Raw genomic sequence first — 5,088 nt, forward strand, 5'->3', positions numbered from 1 at the left:
TCATACACGTTGTGTGATTTTATCAAGTAATTCTGAGCAGAAAAGAAGTTCAATCCGAGGTAATACCGGCAACATTGTGGTTTAATAATATTAATATTTCATAAATATGATATTAATATCATATTTCTCAGACTATATACTCCCAGTTCGCCAATAGTCTTGGCGGGAGAAAGGGCCGAGTTCGTGTGCGTAAGTCAGGCCGGTTGGAGTCTTTGCGCGAGTGCTTGTTTTCTGCCTATTCAATGTTAGCATGGACGCCTATTTTTACGTCCTTGGTTTTATAAACTAGATATACAAAATACTGACCCATAGTCTGAAAGTTGCCCCCGAAATGCTGACCTTCCCTTCAACCTTGTAAAAAAAAAAACTACGATCGCAGCCAAAGAGTAACTTGTGAAGCGATGTAGGTAAATTGAGTAAAATTGAAATTGCCATGCAGAAAACTGTATAAATATGTAAAAGAAATAATTCGCTCTTGGAGTATTGCCAAAGCCAATATTATAAACCCTGCTATGGGCATACATTCAGTGTCAGATAAAGGTAAACAATATCATATGGCACTAATACTATTTCGTGGAAATAGCCAGATGGGTCTGCAACATCTATTGTATAGCATAGCGCCGAATGTGGTCGACAACACTGTGATGTTTACGAAATACGAAATACCAAATATATACACTTCGCCCTTTTAACAATCTGAATGTTTGCGTGACTGCCCGCTGAAATATCGTAATCCGAACGCATATCTACAACCTGTAAACAGACGAATTTGGCTGTCAACGTTAAAGTAGACGTCCTAATACTATCAAGGAAATAATTTGGTGAGTTTTCTCTTTTAACTTAGAGAAGGGTTTTGTTAGGACAAGTATTTTGGTTCACTTTATTCGACATTTATAAATGACAAATAATTGATTATTTTGCGAGCGAGAGAATACAGCATTTGCTCCCTTTTATTACAAGGCACAGTTCTCAGTTATATTCTATTCGAACCTTTGAAGTTCTCCTTTCGTGACATAAAAGGATAATCTATGGTCCTAATAATCAGTTTTGTCGAAGAAGGCAGATGGTCTATGGTCTATTCAGGTAAAACCGACGCTGTCGTATCTTTCGCACACAATTCAAACGTCAGGAACTCAGTCAATTTACACAGTAGCGGGACAAAGTATAGGCCCTACCTACCTTCTTACATGTCGTGAGTTTCACAAAGCAACATCTTAATCTTTTAAAACAGAATCTTGATCATTTTAATTTATTACTGTTCGCAAATTTTATCATGAAATCCTCTAGATCAGGTCAGCTGAGATCAGCATATCAATTTTATGAAAAATGTTTTTGATGCATAGCTTACTTCACAATTCTTTCGTCAATGTGTTTGTGACGTCATCATGACAGACATATTGTCAACCTACCGATTACTACGATTAAAATCACCTTTGCTTTTGATAATTTGCTAGGGAACCGTACACCAGATATCTCAACAAATGGAAGGACGAAAGAACAGCGCCCTCACAAGTACATGCCTCATCGTTGCCTGTTTGCTGACCTGGTTCGCTCGCGTCTCCGCAAGAGCAGACTGTATCTTTGAGGAAGGCAAGTTGCTTGCGTTCATACAACGAAAAGTTCTCCATGTAGGGTCTCTTTAACAATCAGTCATGATTAGCATAAAAACAGCATTATTCTTCCCAAATTCAGTAACTCATAAAAGCTGTAAAGGAGAGTTAAAGAATTTAACTATAACGCCCCAAACTCGAACATTGATGAATGCCTACTATCATAGCCGACTCTGCAGAAATGACTTAAGTGCTGATACAAACTTCACATAAGTTTAGACAAACTTACAAAATATTGTATGAGAGAGAGGGGGACAGACAGAGAGACAGAGCAAGAAAGAGACAGAGACAAAGACAGAGAGACAGAAGAAAGAGAGAAAGAAAGACAGAGAGAAAGAGATAGAGACAGAGACAGACAGCCAATCAGACAGAAGAGACAGAACAGAGACAGACAGAGACAGAGTAAGACAGAGAGAGTAGTGACACTTTTATGTATATGTGATTGTTTCGATTTTTCATTTATGTCTCTTTGTCTTCTCACCTGTCGTATCGTGAAATTATTTGCAGTGGAAGGTTGTGCCATGAGTGACACGTGGTACCATGAGAAATATCCCTGTTTGAAATGCACATGCGCCGTATTCTCCACTGGTATCTTTGCTCGCTGTTGTACCGAGTAAGTCTTCATGTTAAATTTTGCTAGTATTCTCAATGTATTTAATATAACATCATGTATAAACCGTTCAACATATTCAATAGGCCATACGTAGCCAACGTCTGTGTTATGCATATCAGTTGCGAACATACCATTTGAAAAGACGCGACGAGTACCATGTAAGCGCAGACAAATAAAAATACAAACATAGAGGTTTGACTATGAGACTAGTTCCTTCTACTTTTTCCATGAGCATGATGTTTGGCTTGCATCTGAACAGACTAGTGGAGTGTAGGCATGCAAATAAGTAAGTTAGTGAGCGAGAGAGTAAGTAAGTTAGTAAGTTAGTTAGAAAGTAAGAAAGTCAATAAGTAAGTCAGTAAGTTTATAAACATAAGTAGAATACGCCTAGGAGGCAGATACTCGGACTCTCAATTTTTTACAATTCTTTTCTGATCTACTTCTTGTTGGGGCTTATTTTCACCGTCTCAGTTTTTTTCGAAAATCGATTTTTTCCCTCAAAGTGTTAAGTTTGGTAAGAGAATGGTTGAAAGTTTCATTGAGGAAAGTTTGAACAAAAGTTGAAGTCTTTCACTTTCTAGGCGCATACAAATTGACTGTAAAACTTTATAGGTTACATTTAGATGATTGCGGCAATGACAAAATCCAAACTTGCCGACAGAAAGTACGAACGATCCGTGCTAGATACCTTTTGGGTCTGAACCAAAGCAGACTGGGACAACCCTTCGTATCCCACTGCCTAATTTCACAGTTGTATATAAGGTCAATTTTTCAGCTGTATTCAGTTCAACAGTACGGACGTTTGACTAGTACAGGGTTACTTTGTCCGGGCATAAGTGTTTGCGCAGCGTGGCAAACAAGTCTTTCCCCTGTATCAATGTTTATGGATGCATTGATTGCATGATTTTACATCCCGAAAAAATACTAACTGTTCATCCACGTGTGATAACAAAAACATTTACGACGATATTTGACCACAACTGTTTCTAGACAAACGTTTATCAACGTAAATAAATTCACCCTTATTTCTTACCTTTCCTTTTCAGTTTCGAGAAGAAAGGGTGCAAACTATGATGGTGGACTCGGACACTTGGAGGCAAGCGCTTAAACGACTTTGAAATTATAAACTGAGTTTTACATTGCAAGCTTAAAGCGATGACAGTAACAAGCTTAAGATCACTTTGTTCGGCAGTCTAGGCATGTTTAATCTTTCAAAAGTAATGGGATTGATCCGAGATATGCTGCTCTGTAGCTTTCTTATATATCAATAAAGCAAGGTGCATTTTAGTCTCAGCAGATAAAATGGCATCTTACATTTACGATCTTCATGCTTACGTCTGTATTTTCATCGCCCTGGCATGCCCACCATATTTGAATGTAAGACTAGATTTTTCTATCATTAGGCCATTTCAAGAAAATTCTTTGTTTGCCGTCCTTGGATTTTTGAAAAACCTACCAGCCAGCCACGGAAAAAAAACCCACATACAAAACAAGTGTATTAACATCAGCTCAATTTTTATTTGGTTTCCTTTGGAAAAATAAGATTTTAATTTGTGTAATTTGTAATATTATTAACATTGTGTTTGTTTTCTTAATTTTCTCTGAAAACCTACCAGCACACCGACGGCAAACAAAGAATTTTATTTAAAGCATCTGAGGGACGGAATCCGTGGAACTCTCTTTCTCTCAACCTTTCATTACTCGGCCAATACATGTATACATTCAGCGATGGCTTGCAGACTCTAAAAATAAAAGCTTACATCATACCATCGTGCCATGTGATCGGACCGACCCATTTTACCACGTCGGTATGATTACATGTATCACACCGAGTTCCCTAATACATATTTTCTTTGGGCAAAGTTGGCTTCTCCTTGAGCAGGTAAAAAGCAATAGGTGACGACTTCTTGACCTTATCGTGCGTAAAATGCAATGGAAAGGCGACGCGTTACCACAGACATGGAGAAACTCCCTGTCTATGGCATAATACTAATAAGTGCTGAATATTTTTGCCATTTCAGTGTTTTTTTTTAAACTGAACTATCTGTTGGTTGCTGAGACAGTATCATGGAAATTTCTTCAAGGCAGATAAAAATTAGAAATTCTCGCTTGATGGACTACACAATAACCGTAGAGGAAGCCAATCCCCCTCCCAAGAAAAACAATAATGTTTTGTTGACATTGCCAGATATATAACACACGATGTCGCATGAGTTGGTTTTCTTGACATCTGCGATACCGTAGCCATGGTGACACGGTGACACGTTTCGTCTCAGTTTAATCACACATATTTTTACTCGGAGTACTAGGTCACAAGTGTATCAAGGTCGTAAGATACTGATTTTTTCCAGATTCTTTATACATAGACAATCCAGTCATATTGGTCATTGATTAGATATTTTCCTAACCCTTATACGAATAGCGAACATTTTGGTCAAACAGAACTGTTACTGGTACCAATAATTGGATGCCATGTACGAAGCGCATTATGCGTTTACTTCTGTTAAACATTTCAATCTTTCAAAATTGTTGTGCATAAATTGGCTTACTGTAGTTTTTCTCAATGCATCATAAATATCTTGATAAATATTACTCTTTAAAGAATCCCCTCTTTGAATTGACATGTGCATTGTATTGAGAGCTCTTACGTTTGACTTGATCTGCTTCTCCAAATTTCTTCACGCCCAAGAGACACATTTTGCATGTATGTCTGTGAGTATGCTAATTTCAAACTTCGATACAATGGACGAGGGTGAGGGAAACCCATATTCGCTGTAAGGTTCGAGAATTCCAGGTCAGTTCCCCCCGGAAGAAGTCAAACGCTCCCGTTGGAAGTTGAGCGCTTTAATAATTGTTTTAGCGAGG

At 38.0% G+C, this 5,088-nt stretch overlaps 1 long non-coding RNA gene across 1 annotated transcript; it reads left to right on the forward strand.

Annotated features, from left to right (window-relative positions):
• Window positions 1-585: 585 nt before the first annotated feature.
• LOC139120110 (uncharacterized) lies at window positions 586-3,547 on the forward strand. The gene is made up of 4 exons (XR_011549039.1): window positions 586-821; window positions 1,455-1,590; window positions 2,118-2,223; window positions 3,270-3,547. It is a non-coding gene; the product is annotated as an uncharacterized lncRNA (long non-coding RNA).
• The last annotated feature ends 1,541 nt before the right edge of the window (window positions 3,548-5,088 follow it).

The sequence above is a fragment of the Ptychodera flava genome, chromosome 20 (genome assembly GCF_041260155.1).
Source record: "Ptychodera flava strain L36383 chromosome 20, AS_Pfla_20210202, whole genome shotgun sequence".
Classification (NCBI taxonomy): domain Eukaryota; kingdom Metazoa; phylum Hemichordata; class Enteropneusta; family Ptychoderidae; genus Ptychodera; species Ptychodera flava.